The 26,457-nt window shown below is 49.4% G+C and overlaps 2 long non-coding RNA genes across 2 annotated transcripts; both read right to left on the bottom strand.

The window, feature by feature from the left end:
- LOC108636754 lies at window positions 2,653–4,185 on the bottom strand. The gene is made up of 2 exons (XR_001918571.1): window positions 3,724–4,185; window positions 2,653–3,449 (listed from the first exon to the last, which is right to left on the bottom strand). It is a non-coding gene; the product is annotated as an uncharacterized LOC108636754 (long non-coding RNA).
- LOC106502493 lies at window positions 6,285–13,030 on the bottom strand. Its single transcript, XR_001296116.2, has 3 exons — window positions 12,762–13,030; window positions 7,068–7,409; window positions 6,285–6,849 (listed from the first exon to the last, which is right to left on the bottom strand). It is a non-coding gene; the product is annotated as an uncharacterized LOC106502493 (long non-coding RNA).

Below are 26,457 nucleotides of genomic sequence, written 5' to 3'. Positions count from 1 at the left end.
CTTGACTTGCATACAGGTTTCTCAAGAGGCAGATCAGGTTAGTACTTGCAGAGTACTTCTACTTAATTTCTTTAATTTTTGTAATCAAATTGTTTAATGAATTGTATTATTTCTAACACAAGCATTTCATTCCTTACTTGCTTTACCCAACAATATAAAAATAGTTTCTCAATCATTCCATTATTACAGCAAACAATGAAACTACTGAATGCCAGCTTGGCAATTACTCTTGTTCCTTGCCCTCAGAATTCACGTCCTCAATATGTAAGTTCTAAGTAATAGTTCTAAATTCACTGGAGACGGTCTTTTTTCTCTGCTACATGAACACTTACCCAATGTAGAGTTCAACACAGGTGTTTGCGTTTGTTTTCAGTGTGAAGGCTTTTGCATTCCAGTAGCTGGTAGTTCTTAGAAGGGGAAGCTCTAGGCTCATGTTCCCAGTATCAGTTCAGTCGCTCAGTCATGTCCGACTCTTTGTGACCCCATGAATCGCAGCACGCCAGGCCTCCCTGTCCATCACCAACTCCCGGAGTTCACTCAAACTCATGTCCATCGAGGCAGTGATGCCATCCAGCCATCTCATCCTCTGTCGTCTCCTTCTCCTCCCGCCCCCAATCCCTCCCAGCATCAGAGTCTTTTCCAATGAGTCAACTCTTCGCATGAGGTGGCCAAAGTACTAGAGCTTCAGCTTTAGCATCATTCCTTCCAAAGAAATCCCAGGGTTGATCTCCTTCAGAATGGACTGGTTGGATCTCCTTGCAGTCCAAGGGACTCTCAAGAGTCTTCTCCAACACCACAGTTCAAATGCATCCATTCTTCGGCACTCAGCCTTCTTCACAGTCCAACTCTCATATCCATACATGACCACTGGAAAAACAATAGCCTTGACTAGACGGACCTTAGTCGGCAAAGTAATGTCTCTGCTTTTGAATATGCTGTCTAGGTTGGTCGTCACTTTTCTTCCGAGGAGTAAGTGTCTTTTAACTTCATGGCTGCATCACCGTCTGCAGGGTAGGACACTGGAAATCAGGCCAAGAATCACGCGACCGTCCAGGCACCTCAGTATCTATGATCTCGTCAGTTCCTCAGTGTGGGCAGTGAGGTCTGTCTACACTCGTGGGTTCTGGCTAAACAAATCAACTCTACCTTTTGATATTTAGCTTCTAGTAATGCTGGGAGGGATTGAGGGCAGGAGGAGAAGGAGACGACAGAGGATGAGATGGCTGGATGGCATCACTGCCTCGATGGACATGAGTCTGAGTGAGCTCTGGGAGTTGGTGATGGACAGGGAGGCCTGGCGTGCTGCAATTCATGGGGTCGCAAAGAGTCAGACACGACTGAGCGACTGAAATGAACTGAACTGAACTGAATGTTACAACCTAGTTTATTTTAACTTTTTTTTTTTGCAAAGAGCGGGCTTCTCATTGCCGTGGTTTCTTTCGCTGTGTTGCAGACTTAGTTGCCCCATGGCATGTGGAATCTTTCTGGATTAGGGGTCGAATCTATGTCCCCCGCACTGGCTGGTGGATTCCTAACCACTGGACCACCAGGGAAGTCCAGTTTAATTTTTAATTTTGTTCTGATAGGCAAGTTTTATCTTGTACCCTTTTTGAGTTATCACCATTCTATTTAAATAAAAATAATAAAACTGACTCATTGGAAAAGACCCTGATGATGGGAAAGATTGAAGGTGGGAGAAGGGGATGACAGAGGATGAGATGGTTGGATGGCCCCACCGACTCAATGGACATGAGTTTGAGTAAACTCTGGGAGATGGTGAAGGACAGGGAGGCCTGGCGTGCTGCAGTCCATGGGGTGGCAAAGAGTAGGACATAATGAGCGACTGGACTGAACTGAACCAAATTTTCTGCATACTAGGCTCTGTATTTTCATGCCAAGGTTGACATCGCACACGCTCACATAATTCTCGGTTAATATCCTCTAGACCTTGCGCGGTCCATTTACTTTTCTGTAGGCAGAGTTTGGGGAGACGGATGGTCTCAAGATCCCGTAGGACAGGCACTTCCCTGGCGGTCCAGGGATTAAGACTGTGCTGCCGATGCAGGGGGCCTGGGCTTGCTCCCTGGTCAGGGAACTGGACCCCACATGCCACAGCTGAGCTCGCATGCAGCAACTAAGACCTGCTGCAGCCAAGCAAATAGAATATTTTTTTATTAGAAAGATTCCACAGGATAAGCAAAAACAACATATCTCTCTCTCTCTCTCTCTCTCTCTTTTGGATCTGAAATCCTCTCTTCATTCAGACGTCAAAATGCAAGCTTTGCTTCCTCTGTATATTTTCTGGGCTTCCCTGGTGGCTTGTCGGGTAAAGAATCCACCCCCAATGCAGAGGACACAAGAGACACAGGTTCGATCCCTGGGTCGGGAGGATCCCCTGGAGGAGGTGGCAACCCACTCCAGTATTCTTGCCTGGAAAATCCCATGGACAGAGGAGCCTGGCGGGCTATGGTCCATGGGGTCACAAAGAGCCAGACACAGCTGAAGTGACTGAGCTTGCATACGCACATGTATTTTCTAGCGTAATCAAATACCTCCTAAGTAGTTCACCCACCTCAAACCTTATAGTGACTGTAGTTAGGCACTTAAAAATACAAGCAAAACCCCGAGAGTTCTCTGACCACATTTGCTTAATTTTTAACTGCAGCTCCGCTCTTGGCCCAAGTTCTGCCAAGAGTCAGGGGAAAGGTCAGCATGAGCCGGATGGAAGGCCAACGCGTGCTGCCGTGCCTTTCACTGAATTCCATCGCAGTGTCTTTGCTTCTGGCCAAGAGTGAGAGCAGAGCACGGGGTGAAGCTGTTAAAACAGGCTCCCGTCAGCAGCGCTGGGCCTGCCGACATCCGTGCTCGGTGTCTGGAAACCAGCGCTGGAGATGGGAGCCGACGGTGTGGATGGTAAGGACAGTCTGCAGTGCGCGGATCCAGTCTTTCCAGTTCTGCTTCATTTAAACACAACCACATTCACCTTTCTTCTGAAAGCCTTCCTAATTAAGAATTACATAACCTCATAGTTGCTTATTACAGTTTTCAGAAGTTACTACTTAGAGCAAAGAGTACATCTTTCAACACAATTTGGGCACCTAAGCCTCCTGAGTGGGCATTGAATCTTAGCGGTTGCTTTTCCTAATCAGACGCTCTGAAAGCCCCCCTGATCAATGAGGTCATCTCTCTGTGGAACTGATAAGCTTACAGCGTGTTTAAAATAATCTGAAGACTTCTTGAACATAAGAGAGACAACTCTGCAAATTTAATTTAAAAGGCTTCCTTTTCCTGGAGATGGGAGAATTAAGCAAGCACTCAGAGAAATGTGAACATGTTCCTGGTTGGCAGAGCTGTCTTAGGTTGGATGGTCCGTTCCGTCCTCCTGGGGGCAGTTCTGGGAAGTTTGCTGGTCTTCCTCCTCCTTTGGCTTGGAGGCTCCTTGGGGGCTCCTGTAACCAGAGCCCGTAACACAAGCAGCGTTTGTGTATTTTAGGAAGTTCTCCAACTTCCCGTTTCCTCACAGGCCTCCCTGGCAGCCGGCAGGCAGGAGGCGAGGTTGGGGCTCCCGCTGTGCCCCCAGGCCTCCCACGGGCGTGCCCCAGAAGCAGGCTCCCTACGGAACATCCACTGTACGGGCCCGCGTGCGGGCAGCATCATCGCTTAGAAGATGGCCGGTTCTGGCAGCAGAGGCCCCGCCACTGATCAGGGGAACCACTTTCTCACCTATCCGCGCCCGTCACACCGCCCAGGTGTTGGTCCTGGAAGCACAGTCTTAAAACGCACTCGCATTCTGCATGATTCTCTGATGGATCCTGTAGCATTTACTTTTCTGCTTAGACTGGTCCAAGGAGATTCTGCTGTTTGTGGTCAGGGGCTCTAGCCATCCTGAGGCAAGGAAAGTGGAGTCTGAGGCTTCATGTCCACAGTTCCTGGAGGGATAGCAGTAGTACCACAGGCATCTGGAAACACCTTTTACGATCATAAAAGTAAATAGATAGCTTTCAGGAAGGCCGAGGGGTGGGGCTCCTGCCTCCCCAGGCCCAGAGTGCCTACATCTGCAAAAGCACTTGAGCATTAAAATGTGCTGGAGACAGGGAATAAAACAGAATGCCTTTTAAAAAACTCGTGATAATAAATCCATTTCACTGGGACTGAAACGGCTCCTGCAGGCAGGATGAGTAGCTCTACGTTTGACTACAGTGAAGAGTCCAGAAGAGAGTTCACAGGAGGAGTCCGGAGACACAGAGTGAGGGAAGGGAGGGAGGCAGGGAAAGAGAGGAGGAGGGTGGGGGGCAGGGAGGGACGGAGGAAGAGGGCGTCACACGGAAAGAACTCATACAAGGAGGAACAGCAGCAAATCCACACAAGAAGCGCTGAAACAAAACCCACGAACATCAAATGCAAGGAGAAAACTCTAAACGCTTCCAGAGAGAGGATGAAGCATCTGTAATCAGGGTGGTTAAACAACCTGCCGGTAAGTAGAGCGTGTGTCTCCATTTTGGGCTTCCCTGGTGGCTGAGCTGGTTAAGAGTCCACCTGTAATGCGGGTCACCTGGGTTCGATCCCTGGGTTGGGAAGATCCCCTGGAGAAGGGTGTCTCCGTTTACGCGAGGCCCTTCTAGTTTACATCTGTGGCCCAAGTTTCATTACTAGAAGCGCCCCTTCACTCGCAGAAGTTTCATGGTTGAATTTTATCCTCACTCTACCTGCAAAGGAGTAAGAGACAGCTTGGTAGGGAAACAGTCCAAGAGGATACTGGTGTAATGGGCTTCTCTTTTTTAAATAATTTTATTTATTTCTGGCTGAGCTGGGTCTTCGCTGCCGTGCTCCAGTTTTCTCCAGCTGCAGAGAGAAAGGGGGCGACTCTCCAGCCGAGGTGTGTGGCCTTCTCCCTGCAGTGGCTCCTGTGGTTTCCAAACACGGGCTCTAGGGTGCACGGGCTTCAGCAGTTGCGGTTTCCGGCTCTAGAACGCAGGCTCAGCAGCTGTGGCGCATGGACTCAGCCGCTCCATGCATGAGGAATTTTCCTGCACCAGGGATCAAACCATTGGCAGATGGATGTTTGTCCACCGTGCCACCAAGCAAGTCGTCCTTTAATTGTTTTAAAGTAGTAAAAGAAAATGACTTTGAATGTTAGCTTTTTAAAATTTGAATTGTCACTCAAATGTGAGGATATAAACATTCTCACTCATACAAGCCTCAAAAATGTTGCCATCCACTAAAAAAAGCTCTTGGAGGCAGGATTCAGACATGAAAAGAAACAAACCCAGGAGACTGCTATAAGAGCCACAGAGCTAAGGGTGATGAAACGCCCAGGAAAAGTCCACCATCGGAACCAGGTGGGGAACAGACTGTGTCCACAACAGTCCCAGGGCTAAAATATCAGCACCATGGGGGCTGAAGGAAGAGGGAGCCCCAAACCACGGGCAAAACGTCCTGAATTGCAAGATACAATAAGATATTGCCAAGTTTACCAAGACTGGTAAAGATTCATAATTAGAGGTTTTAAATTGAGGTTAGCCACAGTAAGAACAAAAATACAATCTTTAACCTTTTAAACTGGCAGAAAACTCAAAATGGCCACAAGAAAGCAGGAAAAGAGAATAAAAAGAAGCAGAAAAGAAAATAAAATTCAATAAAAGCAAAGCATAAGATCACAAAAGCAAAATCCTAACATACGGTCACTATAATAATTATAAAGAGACAAAACTTACCAAATATAAAAGATAAAGACAGATTGAATATAGAAAAATATATACAATAACATGACGTCTGGAAGAGGCATGATTAAAACCGAAAGATACTGAAAGATTAAGGATAGAGGATGGCAAAAATACAAATAAAATGTTAGCAAGTAGAGGTCAATACCACATTAAGAAAATAATTTGTCATGACTAAGTGTGAGTTATTCCAGGAAAGCAAAGTTGATTCAATATCTGAAAATCCATCAATATTATACACATTTTTACAGATCCAGGAAGACATCTTATAATTATCTCCACAGAAGCGGTAAAAGTCTTGGACAAAACTCAGAACCATTCCTGATAAAAATTACTTACTTAAGATACTTTCTTAGTATAATAATGATGATAATGTAGATAGTCTTTGGTCCTGAAGCCAGCATCTTACTTAATGAAGAAGCATCAGAGGGATTTTTACTAACATAGAGAACAAGGTAAAAGTGTGTTAGCTGCTCAGTAGTATCTGACTTTTTTCGACCCCATGGACCGTAGCCCGCTAGGCCCCCCTATCTCTGGGGTTCTCCAGGCAAGAATACTGGAGTGGGTAGCCATGCCGGTCTCCAGCGCTGCAGGGGACTCTTTACCATCTGAGCCACCGGGAAGGTCAAAGTAAGGTATGCCCCGCATTTTCTCAACTAGTCCACACAGAATATGCTCAGCAGTGCAATTAGATGAAAAGTATTCAATTGCAGGTGTAAGAATCAGCAAAGAAGTAAAAAGTCTCTTTACATATGATATGGAAATACAGCAGGAAAACACCAGTGTTTCAATGTTGTTTTGTTTTGATTTCATTATGAATGATTGTGAGCATGTTTTTTCATTGAAATACTATTTTTTTCACCTGTCAGGTTGGTAAAAATAGAAATGTCCGGTGGTACACCCCACTGTCCAGGCTGTGGGCAAACACACTCTTACATGTGACTGGTGGGGAGGCACATCTGTGTGATCCACCTGCCGGCACACACACACACTCTGACCCAGCAGTTCTCTTCTGAGAATGTGCCCTGAAGATAGACTCCGCAGCAGGCAGGTTCTTGACGGTCCCCAGGCGCCCTGCGGCCTGGGGCTTGTGCTCCGCGCTCCTTCCTTCCGTGAGTATTACCTGGACCTGGAGACAGTGCCAGTCGCTCAGTCATGTCCGACTCTTGGCGACCCCCTGGACTATACCCCTCCAGGCTCCTCTGGCCATGGGATTCTCCAGGCAAGAATACTGGAGTGAATTGCCATCCCCTCCCTCCAGGGGATCTTCCCAATCCAGGGATCAAACCCGGGTCTCCCACACTGCAGGCAGATTCTTTACCATCTGAGTTAGAGGGAGTGACGCACCTCTCATTAACAGAATGCGATGAAAGGAATGGAGGCAACATTTGAGACTAGGTTGCAAAAAGGCTGTGTCTTAGGTCTTGCTCTGTCTTGCTCGCTCACGTAGATGGAAGACAGACTTGAAGCAGTGAGCCACTGCAGACAACCCAGGAATTCAGGGTAGCCTCCGGCCAGGCAGGAAGTGAGGCTCTCAGCCCAGCACTGCAGAGGGCTCGCATCCCACACACAGCCGCCCGGGCGAGCTTGCACGAGGGTCCTCCCTTGGGTGAGACCACAGCCTGCTGGTACCTCGACCCAGAGCCAGGTGACCGGCTGAGTTGTGCGTGGATTCCTGATCCCCAGATTCTGTAAAGTGATAAACAGCTGCTGTTTTAAGATACTACATTTGGAAGTAACTTGCGATACAGTAGCAGCTAACTCATAACTCCAGGTATACATCTGTATGCACGTGCTTATGTGTAGGTGTGGCTGGGTGCTCACTGCTCAGTTGTGTCTGACTCTTTGTGACCCCATGGACTGCAGCCCACCAGGCTCCTCTGTCTGTGGGATTCTCCAGGCAAGAGTACTGGAGTGGGTTGCCATTTCCTTCTTCAAGGGATCTTCCCCACCCAGGGATCGAACCTGCATCTCTGAAGTCTTCCACACTGGCAGGCACATTCTTTATGGCTGAGCCACCAGATGTACATATGTGTACGTGTAATCAAGATGTGTATGTATGTGTACATGTATGTGTGTATATGTGTGAGTATATGAATATGTATTGTTATTCATTGTAGCATTATTTGTTGTTGAAACAATGTAGGAAGAACCTAAGTAGTCACTGAGAAAACTGTTGAACACAAAGCAACATTATTCAGCTGTTAAAAAAATAAGGACTTCTAAGAACTGATGTGGATATTCCAGGATATACTGCTAAGTGAAAAAAGTGAAATACAGGCTTATTTGGTATCCTGTCCTCCTGTAAGAGAGAAGGGAGATGGGGGAAGCAACACATCTGCTCTTTGTGCAAAGGAAATGCAGATGAATAAACCAGACAGGAGATTAGGCAGCAGTGCGGGAAGGGTGGGGGTGGGGGTTGAGGGGGAGGGGAGCAAGACACCGCTGTGTGTCTGGAAAGACTTCCCCAGAATAGCACTTAGAATCAGCCAGGATGTGGGGCACCCGGCTGGGACACAACGGTTCCAAATGAACCGATCACTAACCTGATGTGTTTGGAAAACGGTTTACTGACCACACAGTGTAGCTCAGAACAGAGTGATCCATGCTCAAACATTTTGCTGTTGTTCAGAACTGTGTTTCCCGCAAGGGTTAGGGCAACGCTCCGAACTGCAGTGCGGTTAGTCTAGGATTGAGCAACTATGCAAACACAAGACGGGGATGAAAACCAGGCTTCTCACCCTCAGGAAAAGACGTTATGATTTAAGCAAAGAGGAGGAGGGGATGATGGGAGCTGAGGGAATCAACTCACAGGGTCCACGTATCGCCCCAGCTCTGTCCGCTTGGGTGGCCTAGAGGCAAGAACACCCCCGGGACAGTGGGCGCACCTGGAGGCCAGATATTTGTTTCTGAGTATGAGTCTCCTTGGAAAACAGTTGGCTCGGCGTGGGGTTGGGAAAACACACCATGAGCCTGGAGCATGCTATGGTGTCAGAAGTTAAGCAAGTGCTCCAAAAACGATGTGGGAACGTGGGCAGAACACAGGAGCCCCGCAGGCGAAATATGGGACAATCTGAGCAACAAAATAAACAGTGACAGTGATTACTAAGCTGGAGCATGAAATCAATACCCGTCAGCCCACAGCCGCATCAATGAGGGATGAATGAGTGACGGAATCCACACACATGCAGGCAGACAGCGGAGAGGGACAGTTCTTCCTCATAACAGAATCACAAAGACACACACAAATGATGGGAAGAGACAGTTGCCCTTAGGCTGACGCCACAGTAACTATGTCTGTAAGCCAGAACCACCTGCTGTTGCTAACACGGCAGGTGTCAGCACGATGGGAAATCATAGTTGAGTCTCAGTACATTTCCTCTGAGTGTTAGTCACTCAGTTGTGTCAGACTCTTTTGACCCCATAGCCCACCAGGCTCCTCTGTCCACGGAATTCTCCAGGCCAGAATACTGGAGTGGGTCGCCATTCCCTTCTGCGGGGGATCTTACTGGCCCAGGGAATCCAGAGGATCTTCCCGACCAACGGAGAGAACCTGGGTCTCCTGCATTGCAGGCAGATTCTTTTCACTGTCTGAGCCACCAGGGAAGCCCACAGGTGTGTACCAGTGACGAAGGAAAGCAGTGACTCTACAGTGAGGAAACCCCACGGACAGCACCCGAATCATCAACATTAACAGAACAATCGTTCTGATCGGTTCTAATTGGTTCCAAGACCCCCTCATAAGATGTCAATGTTATGTAAATAGTTGTAAGTATAATGTAAACACTATGTAAATTGTGTTGGCAGTAGAAACTCAAGGTTTGCTTTTTGCAACTTTCCAGGAAAAAAAAAAATTCTTTTTATTGTTTTCCTTCAACCTCCATAGGTGGAATCCACCAGATTTGAAACCCCTGGTTACAGAGGAAGACTCTAGACACCCTGTGGTTCTCAATAGGATGCAGAGAATTCTGCGGGATTCTTGCCTCAAAAACATCAGCTCAATGTAACTATGAGGAAATATCAGATTATCCCAAAGCGAAAGACATTCCATGGAATCGCTTGCCAGAGATCTCCCACGTGCTCAGGTTGTGAAAGACGCAGGAGGCCCGCAGACACCCCCGCACCCTACCCCCCGGGGCTGGGGCTGCTGGTCACAGTGGGACTGGCTCCTGACTCAAAGGAGTGTGTTAGTGAGACAGTTGGAGAGATATGAATGAAATTTCCAGCTTAATTAACTCAATTTGCATCCACATGAATTTCCTGATTTTGATCACTGTGGTCTGGTGATGTAATATGTTAAGAGTGGGAGAAATTAGGTGAAGGATATGAGCAAAATCCAGACTTCCTTCCTTCCTACTTTTGCATTCCAGTCCCCTATAATGAAAAAGACATATTTTGGGGGTGTTAGTTCTAAAAGGTCTTGTAGGTCTTCATAGAACCTTTCAGCTTCAGCTTCAGCTTCTTCAGCGTTACTGGTTGGGGCATAGACTTGGATTACTGTGATATTGAATGGTTTGCCTTGGAAACGAACAGAGATCATTCTGTTGTTTTTGAGATTGCATCCAAGTACTGCATTTCTGATTTTTGTTGACCATGATGGCTACTCCATTTCTTCTAAGGGATTCCTGCCCACAGTAGTAGATATAATGGTCATCTGAGTTAAATTCACCCATTCCAGTCCATTTTAGTTCGCTGATTCCTACAATGTTGGCCTTCACCCTTGCCATCTCTTGTTTGACCACTTCCAATTTGCCTTGATTCATGGACCTGACATTCCAGGTTCCTATGCAATATTGCTCTTTACAGCGTCGGACTTTGCTTCTATCACCAGTCACATTCACAACTGGGTCTTGTTTTTGCTTTGGCTCCATCCCTGCGTTCTTTCTGGAGTTATTTCTCCACTGATCTCCAGTAGCATATTGGGCACCTACCGACCGGGGGAACTTCCAAATGTTCAAGCTGGTTTTAGAAAAGGCAGAGGAACCAGAGATCAAATTGCCAACATCCACTGGATCATGCAAAAAGCAAGAGAGAGAGTTCCAGAAAAACATCTACTTCTGCTTTACTGACTATGCCAAAGCCTTTGACTGTGCGGATCACAATAAACTGTGGAAAATTCTGAAAGAGATGGGAATACCAGACCACCTGACCTGCCTCTTGAGAAACCTATATGCAGGTCAGGAAGCAACAGTTAGAACTGGACATGGAACAACAGACTGGTTCCAAATAGGAAAAGGAGTACATCAAGGCTGTATATTGTCACCCTGCTTATTTAACTTATATGCAGAGTACATCATGAGAAACGTTGGACTGGAAGAAGCACAAGCTGGAATCAAGACTGCCCGGAGAAATCTCAATAACCTCAGATATGCAGATGACACCACCCTTATGGCAGAAAGTGAAGAGGAACTAAAAAGCCTCTTAATGAAAGTGAAAGAGGAGAGTGAAAAAGTTGGCTTAAAGCTCAACATTCAGAAAACGAAGATCATGGCATCTGGTCCCATCACTTCATGGGAAATAGATGGGGAAACAGTGGAAACGGTGTCAGACTTTATTTTTCTGGGCTCCAAAATCACTGCAGATGGTGACTGCAGCCATGAAATTAAAAGACGCTTACTCCTTGGAAGAAAAGTTATGAGCAACCTAGATAGCATATTCAAAAGCAGAGACATTACTTCACCAACAAAGGTCCGTCTAGTCAAGGCTATGATTTTTCCAGTGGTCATGTATGGATGTGAGAGTTGGACTGTGAAGAAAGCTGAGCGCCGAAGAATGGTCGCTTTTGAACTGTGGTGTTGAAGAAGACTCTTGAGAGTCCCTTGGACTGCAAGGTGATCCAACCAGTCCATCCTAAAGGAGATGAGCCCTGAGATTTCTTTGGAAGGAATGATGCTAAAGCTGAAACTCCAGTACTTTGGCCACCTCATGCAAAGAGTTGACTCCTTGGAAAAGACTCTGATGCTGGGAGGGATTGGGGGCAGGAGGAGAAGGGGACGACAGAGGATGAGATGGCTGGATGGCATCACAGACTCGATGGACATGAGTTTGAGTGAACTCCGGGAGTTGGTGGTGGACAGGGAGGCGTGCTGCAATTCATGGGGTCGCAAAGAGTTGAACACGACTAAGTGGCTGAACTGAACTGATGAGCAAAATCTTCTGTGTTTGCAACATTTTAAAGTTATTTTGAAAGGAGACATCATAAAGGACAAAGATGAGCTACTATAAAAATTGGGACATGATCACAAGCGTGTAGGAAGCACTTAAGATGCTCCTGCATACCACTGTGCTCCCTCTTCCATGGATAGAGACTGGACACAAAGGGGTTAAATAGCTTGTCTGAGATCAACCATATAGCCAGGGGGCTCGGGGTTTGAACCCAGGTCTTCAGGACCAGCACCCTCCACCCAAGCACCAAGCAACTGGTCAATCTCCATTCCAGTAATTGTGGAGCGCTCGCCTAAGACAACAAGTTCTTTTTTTTCTTTAGCTTTTCATTTATATTGGGGTGTAGCTGACAGTGTTATGGTAGGTGCAGGTGGAGAGCACAGCCACTCAGCCACACATAGACACGCGTCCACTCTCCCCCAGCCCCTCCAGTCCAGACGGCCACATGCATTGAGCAGAGCTCCCCGTGCCGTGCAGCAGGCTCTGGTTGGGTATCCGTTGTACAAACAGTACGGTGGCTCAGATGGTAAAGAATCTGCCTGCAATACGGGAGACCTGGGTTCGATCCCTGGGTTGGGAAGATTCCCTGGAGAAGGGAAAGGCTACTCCTCTCCAGTATTCTTGCCTGGAGAATCCTGTGGCCAGAGGAGCCTGGTGGGCTACAGCCCATGGGGTCGGACACAACTGAGCGATGAACACTTTCTTGGAGTACCAAGAGAGACCCCAGCAATGTGTACATGTCGATCCCAAACTCATTCTCTATCCTTTCTCCCCTCCTCCCCCCCTCACCCCCCACCCCGGCAACCTTAAGTGTAAGACGACAAGTTCTGACGTGTTAAATGCCGGGAGTCACAGCAGATAACACATCTGTCTTACCTGATCTCAGCTCAAGTTCTACAGGCAGGATGTACAGGCATCTACTTGCAGCTAGAGTCTGCCTAACCGGAACTCAGATGACACACAACAGTCAGAGGAGAGAAACTTCATTCTGTGGACACAACGCAACCGGACAAGTCCTTCCGGAAAGCCCGGGGCACACACCTGCCTTCCCAGGAGGACTCTGTGCTTTCTTCCGTTTACACTGGCACCTGTGGGCTGGTCCCCAGGCAGAGCTGCAAGGTCAAGGCCAAAAGAAGTAAAGGGGAGGCTCCTGAATAAAGGGGGGGGGGGGCATGGGAGCGATGAGAGGGAGGAGGGGAAAGGGAATTTGTCCGTCTGTCAGTTTTAGCAGCCAGTTCAATATTTGGGGTTTTCAATGAAACATACAAATCACTGAGCTCCCCTACGCCATCGGTCTGTCTGCAGGGAGGACGGTGCTCCTCCTGATTTAAGTCGTGATCCCCTAGTGGCAGAGTCACCAGGCTGGGCTGGAAGGATTCTCTCCCCAAGGGAGAGCCTGGAGCTCCCACACACCTGACTCTCCCAGAAGCAGGGATAGCCCAGAGCGGCTTGGCCCTCCGAGGCTTGCCCCAGACTTGAGGCTCTTTTGTGGCAAAATTACGCCATCTTGTGGCCTCGTGAGATTCGAATGCTGAGGTGGAGAATTGGAATGCATTCGCAATTGTGAGGATATGAAGACAAACAGGCGAGGCTCACGATGGAGGTCCAATCTACTTTCTGAAGTTCACGTGTGCGTTATTCTGGAGTGAAGACATCCTGCAGCTCCGTCCGCTTGGGGCGTGGAGTGCCAGGAAAGAGTGCTGGCTGCCCAGAGAGACCCCAGCTCGCGCATCTGGGGGCTAATATCCTTTGTAGCAGCATGAAGCAGTTCTTTCCTTTTGCCCTTTGACTGTGTGCGTGCTAAGTCACTTCAGTCGTGTCCGACTCTGGGCGCACCTAGCCTGCCAGGTTCCTCTGCCCATGGAATTTCCCAGGCAAGAAGGCTGCAGTGGGTTGCCGTGCCCTCCTCCAGGGGATCTTCCTGAACCAGGGGATCAAACCCATGTCTCCTATATCTCCTGCATCAGTCGGGGGGTCCTTTAGCATTAGCACCACCTGGGAAGACCCATCTGAACACAAATTTGAAACTCATGTTCTTATCCAGGGAATAGAACTTCCAAAGCTGCAACCAACCAGAAGTGCATGAAATAATATTATTTCTATGTAGAAACATGAAGAATTTTAAAATAAACAGCAGAAAACCTGAACAAGTTCACAGCAACTAAGGGACCAGGCTGAGAAACAACCATTGGTTTATCTAAATAAATGATGCAAATAGCAGAAAGTGAAGAGGAACTAAAAAGCCTCTTAATGAAAGTGAAAGAGAAGAGTGAAAAAGTTGGCTTCGAGCTCAGCATTCAGAAAACTAAGATCATGGCATCTGGTCCCATCACTTCATGGCAAATAGATGGGGAAACAGTGGAAACAGTGTCAGACTTTATTTTTCTGGGCTCCAAAATCACTGCAGATGGTGATTGCAGCCATGAAATTAAAAGACGCTTACTCCTTGGAAAGAAAGTTATAACCAACCTAGATAACATGTTGAAAAGCAGAGACATTACTTTGCCAACAAAGGTCCGTCTAGTCAAGGCTATGATTTTTCCAGTGGTCATGTATGGATGAGAGAGTTGGACTGCAAAGAAAGCTGAGCGCCGAAGTATTGATGCTTTTGAACTGTGGTGGTGAAGAAGACTCTTGAGAGTCCCTTGGACTGCAAGGAGATCCAACCAGTCCATCCTAAAGGAAATCAGTCCTGGGTGTTCATTGGAAGGACTGATGCTGAAGCTGAAACTCCAGTACTTTGGCCACCTCATGCAAAGAGTTGATTCATTGGAAAAGACCCTGATGCTGGGAGGGATTGAGGGCAGGAGGAGAAGGGGACGACAGAGGATGAGATGGCTGGATGACATCACCGACTCGATGGACATGAGTTTGAGTGAACTCCGGGAGTTGGTGGCGGAAAAGGAGGCCTGGTGTGCTGTGATTCATGGGGTCGCAGAGTCGGACACGACTGAGCGACTGGACTGGACTGAACTGAACATCCGTCAGTCATGGAGCAAGCACTCAACATGTAGCAGGCGCAGTCTTAGGTCTCTATTTGCAGAATCTCATTTAATCTTCCCAACATCCCCTATCGGGTCAGCACTGTTATAAGTCCCAGTTTTCTGTGAAGATGAAGGAGGCGGAGACAAACACAAAGTGACCAGGTCATTTGAAATGACAGGGCTCAAACACAGACCCAACATCGGTATAAGCGGTGCCCCGACCTGTCTGCAAGCTGCCTTCCTCTGCTTCAGCCAAGCCAGCTTCAAGGAGCGGGAGTGTGGGTCCAACATCACTCTTTGACCCCACTGTGGTCAGGAAACCCTTCTGGACACAGCAGCTGCAGCCACACACCCCTCCTACGGCTGGACACGGCCACGGCCGGCCTGGGCTTGGCTCCCGACACTCACCGTGCAGGTGGCTCCACAGTAGTGCCCACCTTTCCACAGTCCCCAGGCTGACGGCCCCTTTCTGCATATCCCGATTAATTCGAAGCCGTGAGAGGTCCGCTTGTGTTCAGAGGCCAGCAAAGGGGTTTCTTGCAGGTCTCAGACGGACATGAATAGGGTGCCTGGAAGCCCCATTCACAGCAGTGTTGAATCCACAGCGGCAGCGGTGTGATGCTGACCACACCACCTGTCGCCAGAAGGTGGAGGAAGAGCAGAGGCCCGTTCTTACGGGCCAGGCCCTCTCTGCTCTTGGGAGACAGGATTCAGGGACGGCATTTTCACTCGTCAAGCGGTTGGAGGTGTAAAACCTTCTCCTGGCAAAGGCATACTGCCCACCAGATAATCAGAAAAAGAATCACCTTTGTGTCCTTCTTTGGAAAACCACATGTGAGTAAAACGGAGAAGCGGGATAGTTTCCAACAGAGCAGACCCCTGGGGAACACACCCTTCCACTTCTCACTCGGGGGCTCACGTGGCTCAGCGCCGGGGCAGGGACCCTGGGGCAGGGCATGCTGGGCACCACTGGACACCACTTAGCTGGCACATGGTTCCAGACCTTCTCAGCCGTGGAGGGAGGGCTGGTGGGCACCCGGGTGGAGGAAAGGCCTGGCTCATGTCAGCCGTTTAAATACCCAGCTTATCTTTCTATATCTCACCAGCCCTCCGAGGGGGGAGCTACACACAGGATGGGCTCTGCACTGTTCATAGGCTGGCAGCTAGACTAGCTTTCTCCCCACAACTAACTTCAGGTGGCAGATGGAGGCAGCTTATGTCTCAGACTCTTCAAATGTGCTCTAGTTATTGTTACCGGAGAAGGCAATGGCACCCCACTCCAGTACTCTTGCCTGGAAAATCCCATGGGCGGAGGAGCCTGATACGCTGCAGTCCAGAGTCGAACACGACTGAGCGACTTCACTTTCACTTTTCACTTTCATGCATTGGAGAAGGAAATGGCAACCCACTCCAATGTTCCTGCCTAGAGAATCCCAGGGATGGGGCAGCCTGGTGGGCTGTTGTCTATGGGGTGGCACAGAGTCGGACACGACTGAAGTGACTTAGCAGCAGTTATTGTTACTTATGACAGTCCCTGGGACAGCAAGGAGATCAAACCAGTCCATCCTAAAGAAAATCAACCCTGAATAGTCATTGGAAGGACTGACTTCAGCCTGAAGCTGAAGCTCCAATACAGATGCGAAGTGCTGATGGATTGGAAAAGACCCTGATGCTGGGAAAGACTGAAGGTGGGAGGAGAAGGGGACTACAGAGGATGAGATTGTTGGATGGCCTCACCTACTCAACGGACGTGAGTTTGAGTAAACTCCGGGAGTTGGTGATGGACAGGGAGGCCTGCGTGCTGCAGTCCATGGGGTTGCAAAGAGTCAGACACAATTTAGTGACTGAACAATAATTGTTACTCATTTATTCATTCTGAAAATATCCTCTGAGCATCTATCACAGGGTGGGGTCTGGACACAAGGCTGCCCTCGGCCAGGCAAAGCCAGGGAGAGACTGTGACCCTGCTTAGGGACGGACACAGCAGCGTGGAGAGCTCCAGGCAGGGGACCCTGCTCACGTTGTAGGAGGTCCGGGAGGGCTGCCCAGAGGAGGAGGCCGAGGAGATCGAGGGAGCTGGCCAAGAAAGGCAGTCTGGAGGAGCTCGGGGCGGGTGGGGCACACGGGAGCAAGATTTCGGGCAATGAGAACAGGGCAGAAAGGCCTGTCGGTGGGCCTGTGGCTTCTGCAGGCTGAGCAAGGAGAGCTGGCTGAGCTGCGGTCTGTGCAGGTGCTGCAGGGTGTGTGTGGGAGCTACAGGGTGTGTGCGGGAGCTACAGGGTGTGTGCGGGAGCTGCAGGGTGTGTGTGGGAGCTGCAGGGTGTGTGTGGGAGCTGCAGGGTGTGTGTGGGAGCTGCAGGGTGTGTGTGGGAGCTACAGGGTGTGTGTGGGAGCTGCAGGGTGTGTGCGGGAGCTGCAGGGTGTGTGTGGGAGCTGCAGGGTGTGTGTGGGAGCTGCAGGGTGTGTGTGGGAGCTACAGGGTGTGTGTGGGAGCTGCAGGGTGTGTGTGGGAGCTACAGGGTGTGTGTGGGAGCTGCAGGGTGTGTGTGGGAGCTGCAGGGTGTGTGTGGGAGCTGCAGGGTGTGTGCGGGAGCTGCAGGGTGTGTGTGGGAGCTGCAGGGTGTGTGCGGGAGCTGCAGGGTGTGTGTGGGAGCTGCAGGGTCTGTGTGTGCGCACGGAAAGGCAGTTGTGGTGATGTGCAGGGCTGCAGAGAAGAGCTGGGCTGGGTCATGACCAGCTCCGCGAGTTACCCAGTTTATCCGGTCTTTTGTTACTCTGAGGACGGAGGGGAGTTGTTGGAGGCTCTTCAGCAGAGGAGTGAGACGAGCAGGCTTAAAACGACCTCCATGCCACGTGCGGACAACCGCCGGAGCGGGACCCGTCTAGGCAGATCAGCTGGAGCTGACACTGGCCACTTCTGTGCCGTGTGTCTCCCGGGACGGTAGTGTTCTCACGTGTGGTTTACTGGCCCCCACATCTGCCTGCCCTGGGGGGGGTGGTCTGGCGATCATCTCAGGGTCCCTGCTGACTCAGGAGAGAGAGTGGGAATGGCGCCAAGCTCCCGTTGCAGTGGGACCCTCAGAGCATCTGTTTGCAGGGGTGTCGTCAGGGATGGCACAAAGGAGTTGGGGTCTCTCCGGGGCCACAGGCAGCCTCAGAGCTAAGGCTGTTTCCCTAAAGGCTAACCTCTTCTCTGCTCGTTTCACCCACATCCTTTGAGGTGTGCATGCGTGTGTGTGTGCTAAGTTGGTTTAGTACACGCTGTAGAGGGGTTAGTCACTCAGTTGTGTCTGACTCTTCGCAACCCTATGGACTGTAGCCCGCCTGTCCACGGGATTCTCCAGGCAGGAATACCAGAGTGGGTTGCCATGCTCTCCTCCAGGGGATCTTCCCGACCCAAGGACTGAACTCTCATCTCTTATGTTTCCTGCACTAGCAGGCAGGGTTTTGTTTTTTTTTTTTTTTTTTTAACCACCACCACCATCTGGGAAGTCCATCTTTCTAGGCGAAACAGTGACAGACTTTATTTTCTTGGGCTCCAAAATCACTGCAGATGGTGACTGCAGCCATCAAATTCAAAGACACTTGCTCCTTGGAAGAAAAGTTATGACCAACCTAGACAGCATACTGAAAAGCAGAGACATTACTTTGCCAACAAAGGTCCGTCTAGTCAAGGCTGTGGTTTTCCTGTGGTCATGTATGGATGTGAGAGTTGGACTGTGAAGAAAGCTGAGCACCGAAGAATTGATGCTTTTGAACTGTGGTGTTGGAGAAGACTCTTGAGAGTCCCTTGGACTGCAAGGAGATCCAACCAGTCCATTCTGAAGGAGATCAGCCCTGAATACTCATTGGAAGGACTGATGCTGAAGCTAAAACTCCAATAATTTGGCCACCTCATGTGAACTGACTCCTTGGAAAAGACCCTGATGCTGGGAGGGATTGGGGGCGGGAGGAGAAGGGGACGACAGAGGATGAGATGGCTGGATGGCATCACTGACTCGATGGACATAAGTTTGAGCAAGCTCCGGGAGTTGGTGGTGGACAGGGAGGCCTGGCATGCTGTAGTCCATGGGGTCGCAAAGATTTGGACATGACTGAGCGGCTGAACTGAACTGAACTGAACTGTCCCCAATTCCTTCTCTTCCACCCACACCTTGACAGCTGGTCCTGACCCTCTGCTTGGAAGTAGCCTCACAGCCTTAACGGGAAACGGACTTTATTCACTCAGAGGCATCTGGGGCCTCGGTACTCATGCAGGGAAAGCTCGGTGTTACATTTTGTACCAAGGTTTTCTGTCATGTCCAGAAGAGCAATTAAGACGAGCTGATAAGACAGAGTAAGTGGCCAGTGGTGAACTGTTATCAGCTCTCTCCCGAGTTCTGCACTCTTTCTAAGGTACTTCTAGCTGCACAGGGACTCAGGTTTGAGTGTAATTTCCCAGCTGAATTATTACTGGAGAGTGTCTGATCCAACTTTCTACCGAGTACTGTATGAAATCTAAGAAATGAGAATAGCAAACTTGAAATGCTTTATATTATCTTTGTTTCAAGATGCTTAAATGTTGCCATGGGGTTGGGTTCCCACATCCCTCTCCCCAGGCCCCTCTGGGAGGCCAGCCCCTGTCACTACCGTCAGCTGGTGGAGGGGTGGTGGTTTGTGCATGGACTTCTTGCGGGGAGGGGTCCTGAGGTGGGGTGGAGAGGCCTCTGAGGGCTGCTCTGGGCCCGGGCTTGTCTGCAGAAGGGACCACGTGTTCCCCGATGGGGACCTCCTTCTCCCTGACTGGGGGCTCTGCCCCTGGGACCTATGTTTGCCTTTGACACTCCTGCTCCCCTGTGGTCAGGTGAAGGGATGGAGGGAGGAGGGACGGACGGCAGGTGTGGAGACCCCTCCACCGGCCCCCCAGTAGGACTAGAGGAAAGTGGGGACTCTCATCCCGGGGCCCAGAAAAGACTCTCAAGCTTTGCGTCTCCCCTCTTGGAACCTTCTTGTCCCCCTGCCTTGTGTGTGAAAAGGCCATTAGCTCTGGAAAGCTGTGTCTGAGAGGCAGGAAGAGGAAGGAAGTAGGCAGCTCCTGGCTTTTGTTCTAGGATTATGGGCAAGAGGTTGGTTTCCTTACAGACTGTTCACCAGGATGTGTCTACCAAAACATGTCACACAGGAGTCTGCAGACAGGGACAGTTTATCTGGGGCCTTAAGAAGGGCAATTTGGAGACACAGATTCAGGGTAACCCCAAAGGAGAAAGGATCAGGGGCTTCTAAAGACACAAAGCCAGGGAAAAAAAGGAAAAGAAAGAAGAAAACGAGGCAGGAAGATAACGAGAAGTTGCCTGGAGAGGACTGTGACTGACGGATGCCGAGTCAGAAAAGATCTGTCCTTAAGGACTCCATTGTCCTTTAGGATAAACATTTGTCCTAAAATCATGTTTTTGGGCCGGCGTCCAATAAGCAGATAGATGGCCCCAAGTCATTTTAGGGTAAATGTCCTGGTATCTTGGGGCTTCCCAGGGGGCGCAGTGGTAAAGCACCCGCCTGCCAATGTGGGAGCCACAGGAGACGCGAGTTTGATCCCCGAGTCGGGACGATTCCCTGGAGGAGGAACTGGCAACCCACTCCAGTATTCCTGCCTGGAGAGTTCCATGGACAGAGGAGCCCGGGTGGGTTCCAGTCCGCGGGGTGGCAAAGAGTCGGACACGACTAAGCCCGGCCACCTTCTGCCTGCAGGTCTGACATCTTGCCTTTCCAGCAGGTGTTCTGGACAACTTCATCAGGTCAAGAGGTCAGGCCCTCCTCCAGGCGGAGGCAAGCGAGTCATCTTCCTCTGCGGTGTCCCGGCTCCATGTCACAGAGCTTGTTGAGCAATACCAACTCCGTTTAAATTTTCCTTCCACAGGTGGGATGGGAGACAGGGAACCAGAGCTGGAATTGCGCATGATGAAACAGCAGTACTGATCATAATCGCGGAACCCAGCGCTGACTCAGCACTTGCTGTCTACACCTAGTCGGTTCTTGTTATCTGCACGTTATGTTTGACAAAGTTGCCACAAACACTGCTCCTAGGAGAGACATAGATCAGGTTCCTGTGAGCTTGTGAGAGCACTTTCCTCAAATGATCAGCCTACAGCCTCGCCTGATGTGCTTCTGTTTAAAAGCTTCTCAGCACGCATTATTGACTCATTCACGTGGAACTCACAGCCATCAGTGTATAACAGCCTGAACGCTTCTCGAAGACACATTCCCCTCCATAAGCTTTCTTGCGCTTAGGGTGCAAGGCAGCACTTCAGCACAAGGCTTGGGGCCTGTTTTAAACAGTGAGATCACCGACAAAAGGCGCAAATATGTGAAAAATGTGGCAGTAAGCAGACCGTGAAAGTGTCGCTTGTTTGCAGAATGAGCAGAAACAAGGAGACACAGCACAGTCTGGCTCCACCGCAGCCCAACTGGAGAGCGGGGCGACCAGCTTTTCACGCCTCTGCACCTGCCCCCACTCACTGAGAACATGCATGCAAGTATTAACTTTGGGTTACAAACAAACTTTGGCCAGTGGGTGAATTTGCAATATAGAACCCCTGAATAAAGAGGGTCAGGAGATATATTATTTTTATTTCGTCCTCATAACAACCCTGCAAGATAGGAACCACGATCCCCTTGATTTTCACATGGCATTGTGAAAAGGGAGTGGAGGTTGAATCGCCCCCAACATCACAGCTACGGAACAGCGGCGTCAGGACCCTAGCCCAGGCTGGCTGACTCCGAGCCTAGACCCCGTCGGCGTTTCCAGTGGGTTATGCCTTCAGGGCATCTTACGCAGCATTTTTTTTGGAAACTGAGTTTGACTCACAGGGCATGAGAAGCAAGAAAGTCCGGATCTCCAGTATTACATTCTAAGTAAAATTTCTTAAACCCAGGTACAGGTTAAAACCTGTGAAATTGCCCTTTTCAGGTTAAACAGAGTCAGACTTTGGCAATTTCACATGGTTCAGCCTCACATATCCTTGGAAAGCTTTCTCCCCATTAGTAGAGGTAGTTTATTTCATCGTTTTGTACACACAAAACTCAAGTTACTATACTTCAAAAGGAAAAATTTAAAAAACGAGATAGACAGACTCTTTTTGTTAAATAGAAGCATAGAGGCGTATCATTTTACAGCATTGATGCTTTTGAACTGTGGTGTTGGAGAAGACTCTTGAGAGTCCCTTGGACTGCAAGGAGATCCAATCAATCCATTCTGAAGGAGATCATCCCTGGGATTTCTTTGGAAGGAATGATGCTGAAGCTGAAACTCCAGTACTTTGGCCATCTCATGCCAAGAGTTGACTCATTGGAAAACACTCTGATGCTGGGAGGATTGGGGGCAGGAGGAGAAGGGGACGACAGAGGATGAGATGGCTGGATGGCATCACTGCCTCGATGGACATGAGTCTGAGTGAACTCCGGGAGTTGGTGATGGACAGGGGGGCCAAAGAGTCAGACACGACTGAGCGACTGAACTGAACTGAACTGTGTTCATCTATTTTCTGATCTTTTTAAACTAAGGAAAAAAGGGGACGATCTCACACTTTAGTATAAATAGGCCAAATATAAGTATTTCCACCTAAAAGATGCTTTATCAGAGCAAGCACATCATATTTTTCTAGGGGTCTTATGTTTTCTATCTCACTGAGATTAGATAAAATTCTACTGAAGACAGTAAGGATGGACAATAAAAGTTTTGGGGACTTCACCTTTTAAATGTGAGATTTTAGGGAAGGAATAAAGTAGGTGATTTAATAAGCAGAACAGTAAGCAGGCATTTTCATCACTATTTTCATCACCAAACTGGAAGGCGAAACGCATCACCTGATGACCTTGGAAGGAGCTCCATGGGCTTCCCTGGTGGCTCAGCAGTCAAGAACCTGCCTGCCAGTGCAAGGAATGCAGGAGACTGGGGTTTGATCCGTGTTAGGAGATCGCCTGGAGAAGGGAATGGCAACCCACTCCAGCATTCTTGCCTGGGAAATCCCAAGGACAGAGGAGCCTGCTGGGTGACAGTCTTTGGGGTCACGACTCAGAACTGGGCACGACTGAGTACACACCAAGGTCACCGCCCCTGGCCTCGGGCGCGAGGTGGCTTCTTATGGCCGCCCCTGATCTCGGACGGGGTGTCTCCTCCCGGCCGCCACTGGCTTCGGATGCAGGGTAGCTCCTCCTGGCCGCTGCTCTGACCTCAGACACGGGGTGTCGCAGCGGAGGCGGCCGTGCGCCGGCTCACTAAGCGCAGGCAGCCGCCTGCCGGCTCACTAACCCATGGAAAAGAAATGAAAAAAAGCGAAATGGCTGTCTGGGGAGGCCTTGCAAATAGCTGTGAAAAGAAGAGAGGCGAAAAGCAAAGGAGAAAAGGAAAGATATAAGTATCTGAATGCAGAGTTCCAGAGAATAGCAAGAAGAGATAAGAAAGCCTTTTTCAGCGATCAATGCAAAGAAATAGAGGAAAAGAACAGAATGGGAAAGACTAGAGATCTCTTCAAGAAAATTAGAGATACCAAGGGAACATTTCATGCAAAGATGGGCTCAATAAAGGACAGAAATGGTCTGGACCTAACAGAAGCAGAAGATATTAAGAAGAGGTGGCAAGAATACACAGAAGAACTGTACAAAAAAGATCTTCACGACCGAGATAATCATGATGATGTGATCACTAATCTAGAGCCAGACATCTTGGAATGTGAAGTCAAGCGGGCCTTAGAAAGCATCACTACGAACAAAGCTAGTGGAGGTGATGGAATTCCAGTTGAGCTGTTTCAAATCCTGAAAGATGATGCTGTGAAAGTGCTGCACTCAATATGCCAGCAAGTTTGGAAAACTCAGCAGTGGCCACAGGACTGGAAAAGGTCAGTTTTCATTCCAATTCCAAAGAAAGGCAATGCCAAAGAATGCTCAAACTACTGCACAATTGCACTCATCTCACATGCTAGTAAAGTGATGCTCAAAATTCTCCAAGCCAGGATTCAGCAATACGTGATCCATGAACTTGCAGATGTTCAAGCTGGTTTTAGAAAAGGCAGAGGAAACAGAGATCAAATCGCCAACATCCGCTGGATCATGGAAAAAGCAAGAGAGTTCCAGAAAAACATCTATTTCTGCTTTATGGACTATGCCAAAGCCTTTGACTGTGTGGATCACAATAAACTGTGGAAAATTCTGACAGAGATGGGAATACCAGACCACCTGACCTGCCTCTTGAGAAATCTGTATGCAGGTCAGGAAGCAACAGTTAGAACTGGACATGGAACAACAGACTGGTTCCAAATAGGAAAAGGAGTACATCAACGCTGTATATTGTCACCCTGCTTATTTAACTTCTATACAGAGTACATCATGAGAAACACTGGACTGGAAGAAACACAAGCTGGAATCAAGATTGCCGAGAGAAATATCAATAACCTCAGATATGCAGATGACACCACCCTTATGGCAGAAAGTGAAGAGGAACTAAAAAGCCTCTTGATGAAAGTGAAAGAGAAGAGTGAAAAAGTTGGTTTAAAGCTCAACATTCAGAAAACGAAGATCATGGCTTCTGGTCCCATCACTTCATGGGAAATAGATGGGGAAACAGTAGAAACAGTGTCAGCCTTTATTTTTTTGGGCTCCAAAATCACTGCAGATGGTGACTGCAGCCATGAAATTAAAAGACCCTTACCCCTTGGAAGAAAAGTTATGACCAACCTAGATAACATATTGAAAAGCAGAGACGTTACTTTGCCAACAAAGGTCTGCCTAGTCAAGGCTATGATTTTTCCAGTGGTCATGTATGGATGTGAAATTTGGACTGTGAAGAAGGCTGAAAGCCGAAGAATTGATGCTTTTGCATTGTGGTGTTGGAGAAGACTCTTGAGGATCCCTTGGACTGCAAGGAGATCCAACCAGTCCATTCTAAAGGAGATGAACCCTGGGATTTCTTTGGAAGGAATGATGCTAAAGCTGAAGCTCCAGTACTTTGGCCACCTCATGTGAAGAGTTGACTCACTGGAAAAGACCCTGATGCTGGGAGAGATTGGGGGCAGGAGGAGAAGGGGACGACAGAGGATGAGATGGCTGGATGGCATCACAGACTCGATGGACGTGTCTGAGTGAACTCTGGGAGATGGTGATGAACAGGGAGGCCTGGCATGCTGTGATTCATGGGGTCGCAGAGTTGGACACGACCGAGTGACTGAACTGAACTGAACTGAACTGAGTACACACTCAAGATTCAGTGTAATTCACTGTACAGGAAGCCCTAGTTTCTCCTCTCTCCTTAGCATGGTAGAGAACAAGAGAAAAAAAGTCACTAGCTCATTGCTAGTGTCCACCCACCCAGTGCAGGTGGAGAACTATGTTTACGCTGTTCAGAGGTTTGCAGGGTTTATGCACAACTGGCAAGGTGGGTTGGATTAGCTATTCCTTTTACAGGTAGGGTTTCACTCTTACAAACTTAAACACCTCTCACAAGGAAAAAGGAAGAAGGCAGCAGCCTCTTTCTTTTTCCTGAGACAGTCTGAAGTACAGTTGACCCTTAAACAAAACAGGTTTGAAATACACAGGTCCACTTAAACTTGGGCTTTTTCCAAAGTAAATACTACAGCACTACCGAGTCCTCAGCTGGTTGAGCCCAACACGCAGAGCCGTGGACACAAAGGATCCGAAGATAGAAACGATTCACACATGACAGCCTGGCTGTAAGCTATACAACAGTTTTAGACTACAGTTTGCGCGGACGCACCTAGCCCCCACATTGTTCAAGGCACAAGAAAGCTACTCTTTAAGACTGAACCCTTGTCCCTGTTTTCACATTGCAGTAAATTGCTCAGTGGTGTCCGACTCTTTGCGACCCTATGGACAGTAGCACATCAGGCTCCTCTGTCCGTGGGAGTCTCCAGGCAAGAATACTGAGTAGGTTGCCATGCCCTCCTCCAGGGGACCTTCCCGACCCAGGGATCGAACCCGCGTCTCTTACACCTCCTGCACTGGCAGGCGGGTTTTTACCATTAGCGCCCCTGGGAAGCCCGTTCTGATACTGGCCCCCAGCATTCTTCCATCAGGCCTGGAAGGGGGTCTGCGGCACGGGGCCTCGGGTCTGCAGCGCTGGACAGGAGTCTGCAGAATCGGATTCTGGTACAGTCACTGGACATGCATCTGGGCGCTGGATCTCTGGCCTGCAGTACTGGACGGGCGCCTGCAGTAACGCATGTCCGGTCTGCAGAGCTAGACTTCTGGTCCGGACACTGGACCCCCTGGTCTGCAGGCCTGGACCTGGGTCCGAGGCACCAGCGTCGAGGACACCCGTGAGGATCCACGTTCATGGGCCTATTCATCCAACCAGCAATGGCCATGCGCCCGCTGGGTCCCGACTCCTGGAGGTGGGGGATAGGCAGCGACGGGTAAACCCGAGCGCAGCGGAATCCCACTCCGCGCGTTGCAGAGTAGCCGCTTCGTCTCCGGGGGTGCCGGGGGCGGGCGGCGAACTCAGCACCGACACCCCGCCCCAAGCCCCGCCCAAGCCCGCCCCCCGCAGCCGCAGGGGGCCAGACGGGCGGGCGGCGGAGCCCGGCGCGCATGCGCACGCCGCT

This window comes from Capra hircus, chromosome 9 (assembly GCF_001704415.2).
Source record: "Capra hircus breed San Clemente chromosome 9, ASM170441v1, whole genome shotgun sequence".
NCBI classification, from domain to species: Eukaryota; Metazoa; Chordata; class Mammalia; order Artiodactyla; family Bovidae; genus Capra; species Capra hircus.
Note: the sequence above shows the minus strand (reverse complement) of the source record. Positions and strands in the feature narration are given on the sequence as shown.